Raw genomic sequence first — 23,530 nt, forward strand, 5'->3', positions numbered from 1 at the left:
AAATTGTTCATCCCAGTTTGGCAAAAGAATAAATCAGGGAAGGTAGTGGATAACAAGGGAAATCAGGGATAGTATCAAAGCGAAGGATGATGCATACAAATTAGCCAGAAAAAGCAGCATACCAGAGGACTGGGAGAAATTCAGAGACCAGCAGAGGAGGACAAAGGGCTTAATTAGGAAAGGAAAAATAGATTATGAAAGAAAACTGGCAGGGAACATAAAAACTGACTGCAAAAGTTTTTATAGATATGTGAAAAGAAAGAGATTAGTTAAAACAAATGTAGGTCCCTTGCAGTCAGAAACAGGTGAGTTGATCATGGGGAACAAGGATATGGCTGACCAATTGAATAACTACTTTGGTTCCGTCTTCACTAAGGAAGACATAAATAATCTGCCGGAAATAGCAGGGGACCGCGGGTCAAAGGAGTTGGAGGAATTGAGTGAAATCCAGGTTAGTCGGGAAGTGGTGTTGGGTAAATTGAATGGATTAAAGGCCGATAAATCCCCAGGGCCAGATAGGCTGCATCCCATAGTACTTAAGGAAGTAGCTCCAGAAATAGTGGATGCATTACTCTTTCAAAACTCTTTAGATTCTGGAGTAGTTCCTGAGGATTGGCGGGTAGCAAACGTAACCCCACTTTTTAAGAAGGGAGGGAGAGAGAAAACGGGGAATTACAGACCAGTTAGTCTAACATCGGTAGTGGGGAAATGCTAGTCAGTTATTAAAGATGGGATAGCAGCACATTTGGAAAGTGGTGAAATCATTGGACAAAGTCAGCATGGATTTACGAAAGGTAAATCATGTCTGACGAATCTTATAGAATTTTTCGAGGATGTAACTAGTAGCGTGGATAGGGTAGAACCAGTGGATGTGGTGTATCTGGACTTCCAGAAGGCTTTCGACAAGGTCCCACATAAGAGATTAGTATACAAACTTAAAGCACACGGCATTGGGGGTTCAGTATTGATGTGGATAGAGAACTGGCTGGCAAACAGGAAGCAAAGAGTAGGAGTAAACGGGTCCTTTTCACAATGGCGGGCAGTGACTAGTGGGGTACCGCAAGGCTCAGTGCTGGGACCCCAGCTATTTACAATATATATTAATGATCTGGATGAGGGAATTGAAGGCAATATCTCCAAGTTTGTGGATGACACTAAGCTGGGGGGTAGTGTTAGCTGTGAGGAGGATGCTAGGAGACTGCAAGGTGACTTGGATAGGCTGGGTGAGTGGGCAAATGTTTGGCAGATGCAGTATAATGTGGATAAATGTGAGGTTATCCATTTTGGTTGGAAAAACAGGAAAGCAGACTTTTATCTAAATGGTGGCCGATTAGTAAAAGGGGAGATGCAGCGAGACCTGGGTGTCATGGTACACCAGTCATTGAAAGTAGGCATGCAGGTGCAGCAGGCAGTGAAGAAAGCGAATGGTATGTTAGCTTTCATAGCAAAAGGATTTGAGTATAGGAGCAGGGAGGTTCTACTGCAGTTGTACAGGGTCTTGGTGAGACCACACCTGGAGTATTGCGTACAGTTTTGGTCTCCAAATCTGAGGAAGGACGTTATTGCCATAGAGGAAGTGCAGAGAAGGTTCACCAGACTGATTCCTGGGATGTCAGGACTGTCTTATGAAGAAAGACTGGATAGACGTGGTTTATACTCTCTAGAATTTAGGAGATTGAGAGGGGATCTTATAGAAACATACAAAATTCTTAAGGGGTTGGACAAGCTAGATGCAGAAAGATTGTTCCCGATGTTGGGGAAGTCCAGGACAAGGGGTCACAGCTTAAGGATAAGGGGGAAATCCTTTAAAACTGAGATGAGAAAAACATTTTTCACACAGAGAGTGGTGAATCTCTGGAATTCTCTGCCACAGAATGTAGTTGAGGCAAGTTCATTGGCTATATTTAAGAGGGAGTTAGATGTGGCCCTTGTGGCTAAAGGGATCAGGGGGTATGGAGAGAAGGCAGGTACGGGATACTGAGTTGGATGATCAGCCATGATCATATTGAATGGCGGTGCAGGCTCGAAGGGCTGAATGGCCTACTCCTGCACCTATTTTCTATGTTTCTATGTTTTTAATATTGGAATTTGTTCAAAGGGCAACGTATGATATCTCTGGATGGCAAATGAAATTTGGGAACAGCAGTCACGCTGAAAACACCAGGAATGAAGCACTTGAATATCCAGATAAAGACTTACCTGGGAATCACCAGCAAAGGAGCTTGGAGAAAAACAGGGGGAGTGGAGGAGAGGGGGAGTGGAGGAGAGGGGGAGTGGAGGAGAGGGGGAGAGAGGGAGAGGGAAGGAGGGAGAGAGGGGGAGAGGGAAGAAATAAAAATGTGTGAGTAAAAGTGGAGAGAAAGAATGAGAATGATAGAGAAAGGGAAATAGAGATAGACAAAATAAGCAAGAGAAAAATATAGAGCTACGGAATAAAACAGAGAAATAAATGCAGGACAAGACAAGAAAACAGAGATTGTGAAACTGGGAATGTGGGAAAGCATGTTAAGAGGAAACATGTTAAAGAACAAATATAAAAGGCTGGAATGTAAGAGCATGAGAAATGGTCCATGAAACACTGGAAATAGTGCAATAAATGTTAACTTTTACAGCAAGTTGAATTCATTATATGAGATGCTCGTTAAATGTTGAGTTAATAGTTCTGACCTCTAGCCCCACTAAATAAAACGGCTCATTATTCCCTATGCTTTTGTTGCTAATCGGTAAAAGGGAGGATAATGGTGAAGTCTTCTACCTGTAACAGCAGGTGATGAAGAGAGAAGAGAAAGTGCATGGAAATTTCTCCTTGAAAAAAATACAAAACCGAAGCACATTGACTCTAATGCCAAGAATATCTTCAGTTTCTCACCTGTAGTTTCCTGTTGTAATAAGATGGTGGAAAGGTTTATCTTAACTGTAGTTTCAAGGCATTTCCAGTATTTTCCATTTTTATTTCACAGTCATAGAGTTATACAGCATGGAAACAGGCCCTTCAGCCCAACTTGACCATGCTGACCAACATGCCCCATCTACATTCATCCCACCTGCCTGCTTTTGCCCCATAATCCCTTTAAACATTTCTTATCCATGTAATTGTCTAAGTGTTTTTTAATTGTTGTTATAGTACCTAATTTTAGGTTTCCGCCATCAGCAGTTTTTGCTTGCCTGTTAATTCAGTTTTTCTCTCTCCGCAGATGGTACCTGACCTGCTAGGTATTTTCAGCTTTTTATCTCTTTTGCTCTTGACCTAGTTACACTGGAACTATTAGATTCGGGCCCTCAGTTTCACCAGTACCACCTCCTGCTTTGTCAGTCCTGATGCTCACAGCCGTTCACACCCTCCAGCCTTGCGGATAGATCACGGGTTATATCTTTCCAATCGCAGATGGTAATGGGTTTGGACAACATGACAGAGTTGTAACTTGCATCAAAATTCCAGCGCTATCCCAACATGACAAGTTGGTTCGAGGCATCGTTCCACTACATTACATTTAGCAGTGTCTGGATTCCAATTCTGCCCCAAGACCTGCATGGCACAATTCTCCTGTTTGTTGATAGTCTCCAATCTCAATGGCCATCTTGTTCTTTGCTCTTCTCCTCGCCAGCTGTGGAGCCTGAGGATTGTTTCAGGACGATCACACCAAACGTTGCGATGATGTTTTCACTGTACCTTAATTGGCTAAGTGACAATAAACACAAACTTGAACTTGAAGCCCCTTGGCAGGAGCAGAGGCATTGTACTCTCCGAGTCTGGGGACAGTCCTGCATTGTGTACCACCTGCTCCCTGTATGTTATCACAGAGAGTGGTAGACACTGCCCGGTCCATCTCAGGTACTGACCTCCCCACCATCAAAGGGATCTACCAGAGGTGCTGCCTCAAAAAGGCAGCCAAATTCATCAAAGACCCACACCACCCTGGCCATGCTCTCATTCCACTGCTACCATGGAACAGGGTACAGGAGGAGCCTGAAACAAAACCTCCACAACAGCTTCCTCCTGGTAACCTTCAGTCTCTTGAACACTGCACAACACTAGCCACAGCTACTGTGATCTTCGATGGACGTTGTCTTTGGTCACACTACGGACATCTGCACTATTATGGTTATCTAGTTATTGACATTTATGGATGTGTTAAGCTGCAACAAGCATGAATTGCATTGTTCTGTTTTCAGCCCATATGACAATTAAACGCTATCGACTTTTAATTCCTTTCCCTTTTCCTGAACTCAAGTCTTCCCTTCCTTCTTTAATCTCCACTCCTTCAAACCCAACTTTGACGATCTTTACTTCCTTATGTATTTTTACCACGTTCTTTCTCACAATGACAATGTTCAAACTTGGCCCTTTCTCATAGGATTTTATCTGCGCTGAAGGTTTTTAGGATATATCTGACTCTAATACATGACCTATGCCATCACTCAAACCTGAGCTGCCTTAACAGAGATGCCCACACTTGCGGTAATTTGAAGTGCAATCCCATGTTCCAAAGAAGAGCAGTCACAATGTTTCACCACTGAAACTACTCCTGAGAGCTACTAATTGAGGATAAGGTCTTCCTGGTGTTATGATCAGGGAACAATACACTTCACATTCAATGTCCCCGTCATTGATAACCAGATCAAACAGTCCCTCACATAACCACACCACTGGCGGCATGGTGGCGCAGTGGTTGAGTTGCTGCCTTACAGCGCCAGTGACCCAGGTTTGATCCTGACTATGGGTGCTGTCTCTATGGAGTTTGTACGTTCCTCCTGTGACCAGGTGGGTTTTCTCTGGGTGCTCTGGTTTCCTCACACACTCCAAAGACGTACAGATTTGTAGGTTAATTGGCTTCGGTAAAAATTGTAAATTACCCCTCGTGTGTAGAACAGTGTTAAGCCCCTGTCCCACTTCGGAGACCTAAAGAGCAACCTCTGGTGACCTTGCCCACCACCCAAGGTTTCCATGAGGTCACCGGAGGTTTTGGCCACTCTCCCTAATGGTCGAAAGTGGTTTCCGCGTGGTCGAGGCTTCATCTAGGTTGCTGCTATTTTTTCATCATGATTAAAACCGGCCTCGACTAAAAATAGGTTGCTGTTTTAAAAATCAATACATTTTTTGTCGCAGGTCTACTCGAAGCCGGTTTTCTTCAAAGTCGAGGAAGGTTTTCAACATATGCACGGGAGGAGGTAGGAGGTTGCAGGTCACCTCGACCTTGATTTTTTTTTGGGTGGCGGGCAAGGTCACCAGAGGTTGCTGTTTAGGTCTCCTAAGTGGGACAGGGGCTTTAGTGTATGGGGTGATCACTGACTGGCGTGAACTTGGTGTATCGAAGGGAGTTTCCACGCTGTATGTCTGAAGTCTAAAGTCTGAGGCTGAAATGTATCCTATGGAGATGTTCAAGGTCATGAGAGGCATGATAAAGTGAACACTCAGTCTTTTCCCAGGCTAGAGAGAGGGCTCTTAAACTAGAAGGCAGGGGCTTAATTTAGGAGGGGAGAGATTTAAGAGGGACCACCATGGCAACTTTTTCCCACAGAGGATAGTCCTTATATGGAATGGACTGCACAAAGGAAGTATAGAAGTGGATACAATTATGACTTTTTAAAGACATTTGGACAAATAGATAGATATAAAAGGTTTAGAGGAATATGGGGCAAATGCAGACCAAAGGTATAAAGCCAGAATGTCAACTTAGACAAGGTGGGCTGAATGGTCTGTTTCTGAGCTGTACAGTTCAATGCCACTCTTAATTCATTAAGATCTAATTGTCTTACTCGGTTTGGATGTTTTGTTTCTTTAGTTGTGCGCTTCCTAAATTAATAACACGCTGTAATCATTGTCTGAGTGTTTGGCAAACAACAGGTATGGACTTGGAATCAACATTTCACTCAGTTGATCTGAAATGAAGCACCATGGTGCGATGAATAGCTTGTTGGGTCTTTTGTCCTCTGTTTTCCAATGAGATGGACTAGTGTAGACAGATGGAGACAGGTGGTCAGTGAGAAATAAAGGGCCAGACTATTCATTTCATTGTACAATCTACACCCTTAATCCATGCAGGAAATCAAAACAATAGTAAACAAGAGTTTAACCAGTGGTTACTAATGCTTGTTGGCACCATTCCTGGAGAATGATCAGGTATCAGGACTGGCCAATTTCTGTGCCTTCCACCACAGTGATGGATGCTGTGGTGGATGTTTGTGTTAAATTTTTATTGCGTTTGTGTGTTCTTTATCATTGTACCGCTGCTGACAAATTCATTTCACTTGCACTCTATGTGCAATGTGACGAATAAAACTGAACTGAACTGATTTGCCAATTAATTTTATAGGATGAGCACATACGGTTTCCAAATCTCAGAATTGTCCAAAGCTGTGTTTTTTGTAGAACACAAGAACAGGCCCGTCGGCCCACAATGTCCGTGCGAAATATGATGCCGAGATAAACTAATCTCCTCTGCCAGCTCATGATCCATGTCCCCCATTCCCTGCATATCCAAAGCCTCTTAGACACCACTACCGTATCTGCCTCCACTGCCACATCTGGCAGTGTGTTCCACCCACCACTCTTGTGTGCAAAAATAACTTGCCTCCTTTAAACTTTGCCTCTCTCACCTCAAAGCTATTTCCTTCGCTCCATAGATGCTGCCGCACCCGCTGAGATTCTCCAGCAATTTTGTCCACCTTAAAGCTATGCTGTCTCATCTTTGAAATGTCCACCCTGGGATAAAGGTTCTGATTGTCCACCCCATCAATGCTTCTTAGAATTTTATAGACCTCGATTCGATCTCCCCTCAGCTTCTGAAGCTCCAGAGAAAACAATTCATGTTTCTCAAACCTCTCATAGTGTTTAAGAAAGAACTGCAGATGCTGGTAAATCGAAGGTAGACACAAAATGATGGAGTAACGCAGCGGGTGAAGCAGCATCAATGGAGAGAAGGAATTGGCGACGTTTCGGGTCGAGACCCTTTCTGGAGTGAGCAGGTGAGGCAGCATCTATGGAGAGGAAGCATTGGTGACGTTTCACCAATTCCTTCTCTCTATAGATACTGTCTCACCTGCTTAGTTACTGCAGCATTTTGTGTCTACCCTCCCCTCATAGTGAATGCCCTCTAATAGTCAATAGACAATAGGTGCAGGAGTAGGCCATTTGGCCCTTCGAGCCAGCACGGCCATTCAATGTGATCATGGCTGATCATCCCCAATCAGTACCCCGTTCCTGCCTTCTTCCCATATCCCCTGACTCCGCTATTTTTAAGAGCCCTATCTAGCTCTCTCTTGAAAGCATTCAGAGAACCTGCCTCCACCGCCCTCTGAGGCAGAGAATTCCACAGACAGGCAGCATTCTCTACTGAACCATCTCCAAACCCTCAAAACCTTCCTGTAATGGCACGACAGTATTTTCATATTTCCTTGCAGCTTGAGGTTTAGATTTATTAATGTCACATATACAGCGGTACAGTCAAAGGACTTGTTTGGCATACTGTCCAATCAGATCAGATAATACCAAACATAAACACAATCATCCAACTCTAGTTCAATAGGTAAAGCAAAGGAGATGATGCAGAGGACAAAATATAGTTCTCAAAGGAAGTGATATTGCATATCATGTCATTTTACTTCGGAGTCACGTGAGTGACTACGTGAAGAACCCGTCCAGCACGCATGCGCGTCATAGCGTTCACGCAGATGCAACAGCGACGAACGGGAGTACGGGCGCTCCCGCTACAAGCCTGAAAGAAAGGACCGTTAGGTAAGTGCTTACCCACAGGTTCGAATTCACTACTTTGCTCCTCTTTGTTGCTCCAGGGGAACTGGAGACAGCAAAGCAGCAGAGGGAAGCGGCCCCCGTTCGACTCCAGGGAAGGAGCGTTCCGTCAGTGGAAGGGGCGAGAGGCGGCACCGGGACCGCACACGCTGCGGTCCACAGTCAGGGTACTGAGCCGATGCCCAGTCCGCTAACAGCTGTCTGACCAACAGCAGCGGACTGGAGGGAAACTAAAAAAACAGCCAGTAATCCCTGCATACTCCCGACAAGGAGACACGCCGCCCGAGAACCGCAGAAATGCCGCCCGAAAACGGCAGGCAGCCACTGGAGCAAAGTCGGCAACCAAACCTCGGGCTGGAGACAGACACGGAAGATGTCTGAGAGCAAGTAAGTGTCTGTTCTCCAAGCCTAGAGTAAGGTCATGGAGTCAAAAATTCCAGCAAGACTTGCCTCAGGAGCAGGGGCAAGCTCGCCAAGGGAGCATAACACTCCCGCTCCAGTGCTACAACACTGGCCATCTCTCTTATCGAGGGATCAATGGCGACCAGGGCTGGGCTGGGCTGGTCAAGAAGAGGGGTCACTGGCTGAACAACATCGGGAGTATGCTTGAGGTACAGGATCAGGAAGAGCTGCTGGGTGTGGCCGCTATGTGGCTCCACCACTAGCGAGATGGCTTTTCAGTCTCAACTGACGGCCAGCTTACTACCTGTTCTTTTCAAAAAACATCTCCAAGACAGGTAGTCATGAGGCATTGGATTTCATCACGCCTCCCCTAAATTGCATTTACTCAAAGTGCCCACCATTATTGGGGGGTGCATTGAGCATAGCTTTTTAAAACCCAAATATCCTAAATTGCATTTGATACCCCTGACGTCGGCTATCATTTTTGCATGCTCATTCCACAGGGGCAGGGTAGTATGGCAAAACACCTGACCCTATTGTTCACAGTATGCTCCACAACTTCTCGAAGGAGGTTATAAAACCTGCCCTCAACCTAAAAAATTCACAGGACTGTGAGAACGCCGACCTCACAACCACAGATCCTGCTATCTGGCTAAGTTACCAGACCAAGCCTAAGAAACTGGACGAAGTATCCAAAATATTCGGCATCAAGAGGGCAGGGCCTGGAATGAGCACCACACAAAACCAGACAGCAGTACCTCCACGCGTCCACCAGTAGGCGTCTACTTAATAGTACTGGTGAAAGCTCGGGGCCCGCATGCCAATCCCTGTAAGCCCTTTCAGGGTCCAGAGCGGGCCCCATGGAAAATGCGCCACCCCCCAACAACACCATCCCTACAGACAAGGAACCAGAAACCGAAGAAATGAACACACCACTAAACAACAGTGAAGACAGATAGGTATGGTTCCTACCATCACATAAAAGGTGAAGGGTTTGTACTAACAGGGGGGGGGGGGGGGGGGGGGGGGGAAATCACACCTGGGTTGGGAACATGAAGAACTATCACACTTGGTAGTTATATACCAAAAGTATTCAAGGATAAAAATTGAATTAAGAAACCCATCACTTCTCGGCCTTTTGGCTAAGATCAAGTATAGTATCTGCTCTCAGTTTAATATCTGATACGTCCCTTATCTAGGGACCATATATTACCAGTTCAGCATGCACCCCAAAGGGGTCTACCCTCCCACTAAAAAAGAACATGAGGGACTAGCTAACTGGAGAAGATATACTAGGGGTCATAAAGAAGCCAAATATGAACCTTTGGTACCAACAAACCCAAGATGGTGAATGTCGCACCATCATTGATATACAAGGGGTCATAAGAAGCCTAATATGAACCTTTGGTACCAAAAAACCCTAAGATGGTGAATGTCGCACCATCATTGACTTTACCACTTGAGTATTTTCACCAGGTTACACACTTATGGAAAATTGTAACTGCTAACCATGGATTTCCTAGGATACTTTATGGTAGACATCAACTTAAAAGATGCATATTATTCAGTACCCATTCATAAAATTTCGGAGATACCAATTTACCTGGATGGGGTAACTATGGCAGTATAAATTATTGACAATGGCTAATATGAGCCAAAACTGTTCCCAGATATTCAAACCAGCCCTGACACTATTAAGGAACATATCGTCATGGCATGTCTCTATGATACTAACGACAGACAAATCCATGGGAATAGCTAATCAGCAGCATTAGCTACTAAAACTTATTTGGCCTGAGCCTGTCATACAATCCAGATAGATCTACGTTGACACCATCCACAACTATTGACTATCTGGTATTCAAGTAACTCTACCCACTCATCTATAACATTGCCATAAGGAGAGTCAGCATATGACACAACCTGTAACAATTAATGGTATCAATCAACCAACCATTCAACAAGTGGCTAGAGTAATTGGGAGTTAGTAGCAGCATTACCAGCTACTTAACTTGAACCTTTCCATTAGAGCTAAGGTGCTAATGTTTAAACTAAATACCCATACCCAGAACATGGTGGCAAATGGACTAATCTGGAGTCGTCATCGCTATAGACACTGGGCGTAAAACCTAGTTGGAAATATTGAGTACGTTCTATTGGTAAAAGCATATTATTCAGTAGTGCACCATTTTGCATGTTCGTTTATAAATTAACAACATCACAGTGGTGGCATACACCAACCACTTGGGCGGAATAAATCGATATCATGTGACAATTTATTTAACAATTGGTAACCGTATGTCGTCAAACATATTCGACCATCAGCAACTTACCTACCAGGTGAGCTAAGTACTGTAAACAGACATATTAAACCAAAGTATTTGCTGAAATTACAAAGCAATATGGAACACCAGATATCGATTTCCCTGTATTTCAATTGAATCACCACGTACCGATGTATGTCGCATGAAACCAAACTTTGAGGCAGCGGCAATGAATACATTCCCGCTGAACTAGGGGGGGGGGAATCTAATCTCTATGTTCTCCCCCCCTTTTTTCCTACCTCATCAGTCAGGTACTACGGCCTCATCAGTCGGGTACTACGCAAACCCACAGTCATGATTCCCAGTGGTCCTCGACATGGTCATCAAAACCCTAATGATTTCCCAATAGCCCAGACTTAACAACTCACCCAGTTTCAGGCATAAGCCACCCATGCCATGATAAATTAAACTACTGGGTTGCAGATTTGAAAAGACCATTACTGGGCCTGGGTTGCAGAATTGGGAAGACCACTGCTGGGCCTGGATTGTCAAATAGCACTACCGACACGATGATAGCATCCCATCGCATATCCACTAGGGAACATACTTGCCGAACATCAACAAATGGGAAGATACTATTCAAATACAGGAACTACATATTCAACTACAACAAAACCTGTACTGGAGTTCCTGGCAGGTCTTCACCACAATGAAGGACTCAGCTACTGCGCCATCAACACAGCCAGAAGTGCTCTGTCAGCCTACTTAACTCAGGCACCAGGACAACAGGCTATAGGGTACCACCCGCTGGTGATCAAATTCAGGAGAGGCACATTCAACTCTAATCCCCCAGACCTAGGTACACCCAAATCTGGGATGTCAGTGTGGTCCTGACATACCTTAGGGGATGGTCACCAGCCAGGTCCTTCACCCTGGAAGAGCCCACCCTGAAGGGACATGCTGATGGCCTTGTCTCAGCACAGAGTCCAGTTCCTCCATCTACTACGATTGGACAATATGGTTTACTAGACCATGTTACATTTACCATTAGGGGCTGGTCAAACAGAGCAGACCAGGAACATCAGGTCTAGTCATGGAATTCCGGGCATACCCACCTGAACCACGATTATGTGTCATGGCCCACTTATTGAACTACATCGACACAATAAGTAATCCTCGAGGGAGAGAAAAAGCCTTATGGGTCAGCCACAAGAAACCTTATGGTCGGGTGACGAGCCAAACTATCTAAAGTGGCTCAAGCAGGTACTGGGAGTTGCTGGAGTACATACTAACGTGTATAAATCTTACTCCACCAGGGCAGCATCCACATCAGTGACTAAGAGGATGGACGTGCCTATGGACCACATCCTGGCTACAGCGGGGTGGTCTAGGGAGTATACGTTCCAAACTTTTATAACAAGCCACTGGCAGAACCTGTATCGTTTGCAGAAAAAGTATTAGAATCTGCAAAAATTATATAATTTAAGCCCGGGGGAGCATTTTGGTCTTGTTATTGTTAATAACACCATTATTGTTTTACAAACAGATTCATGGTTGATTACGATAACATACTTCCTCCCTCGAATGACTTTGGCAGCGAGTGAAGTATGAACTGTTACACGGTTTGAAATCACAGAGCTTTAAAATCTTCACCGAAATAAAATAGTAAGATTAAACGAGAATTTACCAGTTTGATGTTTGATCTGTATTTTATGAGGAGTTACGATGAGGGATTACGTGCCCTCCGCTCCCACCCTCCCACCCTCAATAATAGAGATCAAACTGGTAACTAAGCTCTCCTTTTCTTTACTATATTTATTTCAATTATTGTGTCTTTCTGTGATTCCACACCGCTGCTTTGAAGTATGTCGCACATGCGTGCTGGACGGGTTCTTCACGTAATCCCTCATCGTAACTCCTCATAAAATACAGATCAAACTTCAAACTGGTAAGTTCTCGTTTAATCTTACTATTGTTGGTGGTTCGATCAATCCCATTGCCTGTTCCCTTCTTTCTTGCACATACCAATAACAGACTGTTAGGCGTTCCCCCCCCCTGGTGAATGCTATGTACTTACCTTTCTCTGTTTCTCTCCCGAGTACAGGCCTCGTCGCTGTGAGTCTGGAATCAAGGGGTTAAAGGCTCCTGTACCCGATTGGCCAAGCTGTGTCAGGTGACGGGTGGCTCATCTGAAGCTTAAATACCAGAGTTTCCCAGGATTCTCTCTTCTTCGTAGACCCTGACTTGTGAGCAGCCTGCTGGTGTGAGCTGAGGAAGGCCTGGCCACATGGCATAGATCTTTGTGTACTTTCACCATTACTTGTTAACAAATATTGAATTGGGATGGATAAGGGCTGACCTTAGTGTTTTTGTGTATTTTGTTTCAGGGTTATATCTCTTTAGGCAGGTTTTAGAGTCTCTGGTTCGACGGTCCATTACGTGGCTGGCTGGAGCACTGTTTAATTGTTTGTTAGTCCATCCATATCCCTGACTGGGTTGTTTGAATCAGGTTTGGGTTTTGTGTTCCATTGAAAAATTAAAACTATTTTTGAACTTGAACCTGGTTTTTGAATTATGTTACGCGGCTCTGAAGTACCTGCATTCGGGAGTCGTAACAAAATGGGGGCTCGTCCTAAGTTTTGAGGACCCTAGACGTTTTTGGGGGGTTTTTTGTAGGCTTCTGGTGACTGAGGAAGTCTGTGTGTGTGAGAGGATTTTTTCTTCCCTGCTTTGAGGCAGTCTGTGTTGTGAGGGAATTTTTTCTTCCCTGTTTGTGGTAGCATTGGTGCCCAGGGTTTAGCTGGTGGTTTGGTGCTACATTAGAGATGGAGTTTAAGGTGAAAGAGTTTGTTGAGGCTCCTAGTCGGGAGTTGTTTGATAGATGTACGAAGGAGCATTTGATTTTGCTGGCTGAGAACTATGCCGTGCCTATTGACAAGCATTCAAAGAAACACTCCATTAAATCGGAGTTGTGGGCTGCATTGGTGGAGGGTGGGGTTTTGCCTGGCTGTGCAGACAGTCCCCCACCTTCTGTTCAGCCAGTTCAGAACATGGATGCCGTCATTAAACTGAAGGAGATGGAGCTTGAGTCACAGAGAATTGCCTCTTTGTTAAAAGAGAAAGAGTTCATGCATGTTCTTGAAATGAAACGGCTTGAGCTTGAGGAGGAAACCAAAACGGCTGAATTTCAGCTGCGGGAAAAATAAATAGATAATTCCCGGGTTTCTTCTAGGGAACGGGAGTTTGATATGAGCAAGAACATCCGCCTGGTTCCCCCGTTTCGTGAAAAGGATGTGGACATGTATTTCACAGTGTTTGAACGGGTGGCTTTGTCCTTGAAGTGGCCTAGGGACATGTGGACCTTGCTATTGCAGTGTGTCCTTGTGGGTAAAGCACGGGAGGTGTACTCGTCTTTATCTGTTGAAAGCAGTCTGGACTATGAGTGTGTGAAGTCTACAGTATTAAGGGCTTATGAATTAGTTCCAGAGGCGTACCGGCAGAAGTTCCGGCGCTTTAGGAAGTTTGATAGTCAGACTTATGTGGAGTTTGCTAGGGAGAAGGAGGCACTTTTTGACAGGTGGTGCGCTTCTCAAGGAGTGAAGGATTTTGAGCTACTGCGGGCCTTGATGATTATGGAAGACTTTAAGAACTGTCTCCCTGAGAGGGTTGCTATTTACCTTAATGAGCAGAAAGTGAATGAGGTGTCTAAGGCCGCGGTGTTGGCAGATGAGTATGTATTGACTCATAAATCTGATTTTGTTGGGCGATCCTATAGTTTTGGTGCACGGCCGGTTGATCGTGGTGGTGTCGCCGGTGGCAGTGTCAAAGCTGTTTCTGTGCCTGCAAGTGGCAGCACGTTGATACAGGGGGAGGTCCAAGCTGATAAGGTTGACGGAAATTTGAGGACTACGGAAGGTCCTGTGTGCTACTATTGTAGAGGGAAAGGGCACATGTTAAAGTCGTGTCCTGTGCTGAAAAAGAAGGATGCAAAGCCTGTGGCTTTGGTGGGTACACAGAAGACACCTGTGGTTCCTGAGGTGCCTGAGTCAGATGAGTGTAGGAATTATTCTGCGTTCATCATGAATGGTTTTGTTTCTCTAGAGGATGGGGGTGATAGAGTTACAGTTTCCATCTTGCGTGATACTGGTGCTGCTCAGTCCTTTATATTGGATAGTGTACTGCCGTTTTCTGGGGAATCATCGGTTGGGTCAAGTGTCCCAGTGGTAGGATTCGGGATGGATGACATGGTAGTGCCTTTGCATACCGTGAGTCTCGAGTCCGAGTTGGTTTCAGGCCGGGTAACTGTTGGGTTACGGCCGTGTTTTCCTGTTGGGGGAGTTTCTGTGATTTTGGGGAATTACTTGGCAGGAGGTAGAGTTTCAGTTACTCCTGAGGTGACGGCTGTTCCGATGGTGCAGAGTCCTGATAGATTGACTATGCAGCATCCGAGGGTCTTCGCAGCTTGTGCTGTCACGAGGGCTATGGCTAAGAGCCAGGCGAAGTTTGAGGATGTGGTGGACCTGAGTGAGAGCATTTTTGGGGATCAGGATGATAGATCCTGTGTTGTGAAGGGTGTTTCTCCATCTCAAGATGGGGTAGTGTCTGGAAATGTGACGGTGTTGCTGTCACGTGACCAGCTGGTTGAGGAGCAAAAGAGTGATCCAGGTTTATCTGATCTGTTCGCCTGCGCGGTGCCTGCGGGGGATATGGATTCCACAGCAAAGGGGTATTTTCTAAGGCAGGGCTTACTGATGCGAAAGTGGTCTCTCTTGGATATATCTGGGCATGATGATAGGAGCGTGGTTGATCAGATTGTGATACCTCGTCGGTATAGGGACGAGATACTCTGTTTGGCTCATGATGGTCCTCTGGGTGGACATTTGGGGGTCAATAAGACGTATGACCGCATCTTACGGAATTTCTTTTGGCCAGGGTTGAAAAAGGACGTGAAACAGCAGTGCAGGTGTTGTCACATTTGCCAGGTACCAGGAAAGCCGAACCAATCGATTGTTCCTGCGCCTTTATATCCAATCCCTGTGGTCGGTGAGCCGTTTGAGCGGATTCTAGTTGATTGTGTGGGTCCTCTACCTCGGACAAGGGTGGGCAACAAGTTTTTATTGACAATTATGTGTGCGTCTACCCGCTTTCCGGAGGTGGTCCCTTTGCGTAGAATTACTGCCCCTGCAATTGTGAAGTCTCTCACTAAGTTTTTTTCGTTGTTCGGTTTGCCCAAGGTTGTGCAGAGTGACCAAGGTTCCAACTTCATGTCGAAGGTTTTTGGTCAGGTGATGAAGTTGTTAGATATTAAGCATTGTTACTCCAGTGCGTATCATCCTGAGAGCCAGGGAGCTCTCGAGAGGTTTCACCAGACTTTGAAATCTATGTTGAGGACTTACTGCCTGGAGTTTGAAAAAGACTGAGATGAGGGGGTTCATCTAGTTATGTTTGCGGTGCGTGAGGTCGTGCAGGAGTCTTTAGGGTTCAGTCCTGCTGACCTGGTGTTCGTGCATACTGTACGTGGTCCGTTGAGGGCCCTGAAGGAGAAATGGTTGCAGGAGGATACAAAACGTAGTATTTTAGACCACGTCTGTACTTTTCGGTCTAGACTGAGGAGGGCATGCGAACTGGCAATGGGTAATCTTGCTTCTGCTCAGTCTAGGATGAAGGACTGGTTCGACAGGAAGGCTTCTAGTAGGAATCTTTCTCCAGGTGACAAGGTCCTGGTGTTGTTGCCTATTCCTGGTTCCAGTCTGCAGGCTCGGTATAGCGGTCCCTATCAGGTGGTTAAGAAGGTTGGTGAGAGGGATTACGTTATTGGTACCCCTGATCGGAGGCGCAAGACTCAGCTCTGTCATGTCAACATGATGAAGCAGTACCATGAGCAGGAGCCTGTGGAGGTTGATGGGGAGGAGCTGTGTCCTTCGGTTTCGTCTAAGCCTGTTTTGGCTGCATTGGTGCTGCCCCCTGACACGGGTGGTGATGTGGGTGAGGCACGGTTGTCTGTGGCAGTGACGCAGGGAAAGCTGTGTAACTCTGAGGCTTTGGAGTCGCTTCCCTTGCGGTTGTCTCATTTGACTGAAGGTCAGCAGGGTGACCTGCTTGCTTTGGTGGAGTCAAATGTGTCACTGTTCTCGGATGTGCCTTCTCAGACGTCTGTGCTGCAGCATGACATTGACGTGGCCGGTGCTGCGCCAATTAAACAGCATCCGTATCGGGTCAACCTTGACACGCGTCATCGTCTACGGAGTCAGGTTGACTATATGTGGCGGCATGGCATTGCTGAACCTAGTTGTAGTCCATGGAATTCTCCGTGTCTACTGGCTACAAAGGCTAATGGGGAGGACAGGTTTTGCACGGACTTTCGGAAAGTGAATGGTGTAACTAAGCCTGATTGCTATCCTCTCCCACGGATGGAGGATTGCATTGATCGTGTGGGAAGTGCATCTTTTGTGTCTAAGTTGGACTTGTTAAAAGGGTATTGGCAAGTTCCTTTGACTAGGCGGGCGAGGGAGATCTCTGCGTTCGTTACGCCTGATGACTTTCTTCAGTACACGGTAATGGCATTTGGGATGCGCAATGCGCCGGCAACCTTCCAACGGTTGGTGAACATTGTATTGTCTGGTTTGTCCTTCTGTGAGGCATACCTTGATGATTTGGTTGTGTGCTCCAGGTCGTGGATCGAACACATCGGTCATCTGAAGGAGGTATTTCATCGTCTAGCGGAGGCAAACCTAATGATCAATCTGGGGAAGTGTGAGTTTGGCCAGGCCACGGTAACGTATCTGGGTAAGGTGGTGGGCCGGGGTCAGGTTCGCACTCTCGAGGAAAAGGTGGGGCATATCGTCGCATTTCCTGCTCCGACTGAACTCCGTAGGTATCTGGCTATGGTTGGGTACTATAGAGGATTCTGTCCAAACTTCTCTGCGGTGGCTGCCCCTTTGACGGATTTGCTGAGTCCGAAGGTAGCTTTTGTGTGGTCTGCAGAGTGTCAACAAGCCTTTGATCATACTAAAAGTCTTCTGGTGCGCGCACCTGTGCTTGCGGCACCTGATTTTGAGCATCCATTTAAGCTGGCAGTGGATGCTAGTGATCGTGGTGGAGTGGTGGGTTGGTGGAGTTCTTCTACAGGATGATTCAGATGGGGTGGAGCATCCAGTTTTGTACTTCTCTAAGAAGTTTAATCGTCATCAGAAGTGGTACTCCACCATTGAGAAAGAAGCCCTTGCTGTTTTAATGTCTCTGAATCATTTCGAGGTTTATGTTGGCTCCTCGAATGTCCCTGTCATCGTACTCACGGATCATAATCCTTTGGTATTTTTGCAGAATATGAAGAATAAGAACCGGCGGTTAATGAGCTGGAGTTTGCAGCTGCAAGACTACAACCTGGAGGTCAGGCATATCCGTGGCAAGGATAATGTCTTGGCTGACGCCTTGTCGCGCCAGTAGTGTTTTAGCTCCTGAATAGTTTCTGGGATTTGGTGGTGTTTTTTCTCTCTTCTTCCTAAACTTATTCAGTATCTTTGGGTGGGGGTGTTAGGCGCTCCCCCCCCCCACCGGTGAATGCTATGTACTTACCTTTCTCTGTTTCTCTCCCGAGTACAGGCCTCGTGGCTGTGAGTCTGGAATCAATGGGTTAAAGGCTCCTGTACCCGATTGGCCAAGCTGCGTCAGGTGACGGGTGACTCATCTGAAGCTTAAATACCAGAGTTTCCCAGGATTCTCTCTCTTCTTCGTAGACCATGACTTGTGAGCAGCCTGCTGGTGTGAGCTGAGGAAGGCCTGGCCACATGGCATAGATCTTTGTGTACTTTCACCATTACTTGTTAACAAATATTGAATTGGGACGGATAAGGGCTGACCTTAGTGTTTTTGTGTATTTTGTTTCAGGGTTATATCTCTTTAGGCAGGTTTTAGAGTCTCTGGTTCGACGGTCCATTACGTGGCTGGCTGGAGCACTGTTTAATTGTTTGTTAGTCCATCCATATCCCTGACTGGGTTGTTTGAATCAGGTTTGGGTTTTGTGTTCCATTGAAAAATTAAAACTATTTTTGAACTTGAACCTGGTTTTTGAATTATGTTACGCGGCTCTGAAGTACCTGCATTCGGGAGTCGTAACACAGACCCTCTTTCCCCTTGCCCCTATCCCCTTCCCACCCATATCCGTCCCTCTCGCTTTATATTTCACTCCACCTCTTCTCCACTTAACTTACACCCTTTTGTCTCCTTTTCATCTCTAGAATGTGTCACTTACTCCACCCATCTGTTAAACACTCTCCTCACCTGTCTCCACCTATCACTTGCCAGGCTTTGTCACATCCCCACCTCACTGTTCTAGTTTTCTCCACCCTACAATCAATCTGAAGAAGGGTCTCGATCTGAAACATAGTCTCTCCTTCCCTACCACAGTTGCTGCCTGACCAGCTGAGTTCCTCCAGAACTTTGTGTTTTGCAATTAATTGATTAAGGTGTTGGACAAAACTGTGACAAATGGTTTTCAATGTTGGTCAATCTACGTTCATCTACTGTAGATAGAAATACTGTAGAACTGAATGTTCTAAATAATGAAAATCTAGTCCACCTGGAGAACCCAAAATGAGTCAACAAAGAAGTTTTTGACATGTCTGTCTATTCTATTAACATAATTAGAAAACTGTGGGCTAGAAGCCATGTCTGAGCTGTAGAAAGCCTGCTTACATCACAGCTACATCTATCACGGGCACTATGTTAAGCATTTATTGAACTTCAGGAGAGATTTATGCAAGTTATGTTATGAGGAGAGTTACAGAAACTATTGTTGCTTTCCCTGGAATTTAGAATGTAAAAGTTATAAATATATAAATTCAAAAATTATAGGTGCAGAATGAGGCCATTCGGCCCATCAAGTCTACTCCGTCATTCAATCATGGCTGGTCTACCATTCCCTCTCAACCCCATTCTTCTGCCTTCTCCCCATTACTCCCGACACCCGTAAAAGCTTTGATGTTTCAAGGGATTAGGTAATGGAAGAGTGGTCAAAGAGAAGCCCGTTCTGCTGGTTTGGGAACCCAGATTCAGAGGCACACTCTACAAACTGGAGCGTTGGCATTGCATAGTGGTTTGGGCCACACTTACGGAATCTTGTGTTGTTAATTGTAAATCTACGACTGATATTTGTAATCTAGAAACGTTGCTGGAGAAGGGCAAAAAGCTGACCACGTGTCATTTGCCAACCAATGCGCAGGGGTGAAATGGCCCGACTTCTCGTCAGATTCGTGATCTTGTCCAAATGCCATCGTTGACTCACGATCTTTCCTGCATCTGGCTGCTGGGATTAATTAACCAGTAACTAACTAGAGAGTCAGCACCACGGCAGCTGTTCCAATGCTGCTACTGTGCAACATTGCTCGGTTGTGGCATCCTCATGTGTAGCTCTAGTGCGGCATCATTCAGCACCATAGCAACACTGCTGTGCCAATGACAACCCCATCAGATACAAGCCCGGATCAACTCAACCCAGCACTCCTGCAAACTTGGTAAATCATTCTACTGAGGATAATAAAGCATGAAATTGCATTCGTATATAAAAGATATCGCATCCTCACCATGTCCCAAAGAACCTTCTAAACAATGATTTATTTGCAGGAACAATCACTTTTGTTATGCAAATACGCAATTTGTTCTAAACAAGATGGCACAAACTTCAATTAAAATGGAATACTCCGTTTGTGTGGTTTAGATGGAGTAGATTTGTTGCCTGGACAACATGTGTCTAGCAATTCATCTCCAATTAATGGGTCTGGAGACATCATTCTATGTTCTACTGCTCTTTATACTTCATTTCCATTGACCTTAAATCAATGATTGATTATTGTTTAACCAGAGCTATCATTTATCAACCACAACCCCATGGAAAAGTGGAGTAGACTCAAGAGACACAGTGACATGCTTCTGCTACCAAATGTTTATTGTCAGTTAATATTGTTATATTTGTGTGTATTGTCTAGTTCAGTTTAGTTTAGAGATACAGTGCGGAAACAGGCTCTCACCCCACTGAGTCTGTGCCGACCATCGATCACCCGTACACTAGTTGTATCCGACACACTACGGACAATTTACAGAAGCCAATTAACCTACAAACATACACAACTTTGGAGTGTGGGAGAAAGCCGGAGCACTCGGAGAAAATTCAGGTGGCCATGGAGAACTTTCAAACTCCACACAGACAGCACCCATGGTCAGGATCGAACACGGGTCTCTGGCGCTATATGGCAGCAAATCTACCGCTGCTCCACTGTTGGGACCATGCACGTATGTTCCTGCATCACCATGGATGTGGCCCTTGACAAAACACTCCATGCACACTGTTCAAAAGGGAACTGCAGATGCTGGAATATCGAAGGTACACCGGGTCTGAAGAAGGGTTTCGGCCCGAAACGTCGCCTATTTCCTTCACTCCATAGATGCTGTTGCACCCGCTGAGTTTCCCCAGCAATTTTGTGTACACTCCATGCACACTGTTGTCCGTTTAAACACCAATGACAATGGCTATTCTCTTCATTTGGCAGATGCAGGATTGATATAGGAGTTAAGTACAGTAGCACGGGACTATGACGGCTGCAGATTGTAGTGACGTTGGAGAAAACTCACGCTTCATTAGCCGTGAGTTGCCGTGCATGGAATCTGTAGAACTGACACAGAGATGGCCCATTGCTGGCATTTATCTGCCACAATATTCTATACTCTGTATCAATAACCTGCAATTTACAGGCAAATGGGGAAGGATTGCAATTAAGTGCATGTTGAACTCCTGTCTTCACAAGGTCTCTCCTCCTGGGAAGTAATCAATATGTTCATTAATGTATATTTTGCTGATTTAAAAAATATATATTTTGTGTTTCATGTTTTGTGCAGGATCGCAACTTCACTCACTCACAACCTGGCACTCACAGCTAGAATCAAAATTCACGGCGGATAGACACAAAATGCTGGAGTAACTCAGCGGGACAGGCAGCATCTCTGGAGAGAAGGAATGGGTGACGTTTCGGATTGAGACCTTTCTTGTCTCTGGGAAGAGAGCCCTTGATTCATGGTTGTGCTTTGAGTGCCTGTGGCTACACAGAGGGTGGGCTGGAGAGAAAGTACAACCCATCTCCTGAGGACGATTGCTATGACAACTGGGGTGGCATGGTGGTAAAAGTATTGCCTTGTATAACATTTAGTGCAAGAAAAAGCCTAGTAAAGTCCGATTAAAAATAGTTAGAAGGTCTCCAATTGGGTAGATGAGAGGTCAAGACCGCTTTCTAGCTGGTGAGAGAATATGTCAATGCTGGCCATAAATGAGGGCAAGATAGTATGAGGAGGAGCATTAGAAACAACCAAACCTATTAGTTTTGGACCTTGCCCCCGCTGCCCTTTCTTTAAGTCATTGGGCATCAACAGTATTAACCACAGCTGATCAAACGCTTTCTCCAATGCCTACACTCTCTCAGCTCCTGTATCTCACTGCCAGCAGCTTTCCCCATAAAGAGGGTAGCCAGCCATTCAGGTCACTCCAAGGATGTCAGGTACAAGATGGGACTGTCTCACAGATTCAACAAACGCTCCACGTTGATGTTGTTATCTTTCAAAGCAAAGATGAACCATTGGAAACTATTATAGACACAAAATGCTGGAGTAACTCAGTGGGACAGGCAGCATCTCTGGTGAGAAGGAAACGTCACCCAATCCATCTCTCCAGAGATGTTGCCTGTCCCTCTGTGTCACTCAAGCATTCTGTGTCTATCTTCGATTTAAACCAGCATCTGCAGTTCCTTCCTACACAACAGAAACTATTGTTACAGTGCAATCTTGGGACAAGATCAAAATGACCAGAGTGAAACTTTTTCTTTTACCAGTGATTAGTTTGCCTTCCATCCCACCAAATGTTACATAGAGTTGACCTTGGAGATAGTTGGAAGCATGTAACCGAGTGGTTCACTCAAAAAGTTGGTATATAGCTTCCCATTCAACTCATCCAATTCAAATTATTTGCACGAGATGAACCAGGCAAATTTGCTACAAAATTGCTTCAGTCTCTAAAGCAAAGTTGCTTTCAGTCAACATTTTCTAATGTGTACATCGTTCTCAGACCCTCCCTGACCCCGCCAGTCAAGGGTTCTGAAAGAGGACGTACATTTTCAACAACTCAAAAGCCAAGAACCAGTCGGGGATGCGAGATGCACGAGGTGCCTAATCGTGGAGTTTCTGGTGTCAGCTGAATTGGAATAAAGTGTAATAAAGCTCTGAGAATAGCTAAGGACAAACTGCACCCCCTCCACACACATCTGGATCTCATGCCATCAGGCAAGAGATACCGTAGCATCAAAGCCCGGACTACCAGACTGCTAAACAGCTTCCTGCCACAGGCTGTGAGGCTGCTAAACAGTCACCCCACCTGATACTGCTGCTTTGCACTGACAATTTAAGAACTCTGGCACTGGCCACTCAAATCAGCTGCCCTGGACATTTTAATGACTGTTTTTACCGTATTTTAATGTTGCTGTTTTACCTGCTTTTAACTATTTATACTGTTTCATCAGGGACGGGATTGTTTTTATTGTTTTAGTATGTGTGAAATGTTTAAGATTTATGTGCGATGCTCCGGTATTCCCTGGGGAACGTCTTCTCATTTTGCACTGTACATTTGTTGCTTTGCAAGATGACAATAAAGGTTGATTGATTGATTGATTGATTGATTATGTCATTGCGTGATTTAAAATATCTGATGCAGAGGCTAGAGAAGAACGTTCATCCCCTTGTGCCTGTCCCACCATTCACCAAGGTCATGGCAGCTCCATCACCTCAACATTATCTTCCTGCTTTGTCCCCCTTGATTCTCCAAACAACCAGAAATCGATGAGTTTCTGTTTTGAAAGAAGTAGATGACTGAATATGTGTTCATATGCTGTACTGTTTTATTTCTATGGATAGGAAATCTTTAGAGGTATATGGGCCTATTGCAGGCAAATGGGAGTAGCTTAGATGGGGTATTTTGGTTTATATGGACAAGATGAAGGGCCTGTTTCCATGCTGTATGACTGTGTGATGCTATGAGCATCTGCAGCCCGAGATGGAGAACTGCAAAGATTCACCGCCT

The 23,530-nt window shown here is 45.3% G+C and overlaps 1 protein-coding gene and 1 pseudogene across 1 annotated transcript in view; one reads left to right on the forward strand and one right to left on the reverse strand.

Moving 5' to 3' along the window:
* Window positions 1-23,530, reverse strand: part of LOC116986688 (potassium voltage-gated channel subfamily C member 1-like) — a 71,488-nt gene that overhangs the window by 18,695 nt on the left and 29,263 nt on the right. The window lies entirely within an intron of this gene.
* LOC116987110 lies at window positions 9,275-9,385 on the forward strand (annotated as a pseudogene).

Source organism: Amblyraja radiata, chromosome 24 (genome assembly GCF_010909765.2).
Source record: "Amblyraja radiata isolate CabotCenter1 chromosome 24, sAmbRad1.1.pri, whole genome shotgun sequence".
In the NCBI taxonomy this organism is placed as follows: domain Eukaryota; kingdom Metazoa; phylum Chordata; class Chondrichthyes; order Rajiformes; family Rajidae; genus Amblyraja; species Amblyraja radiata.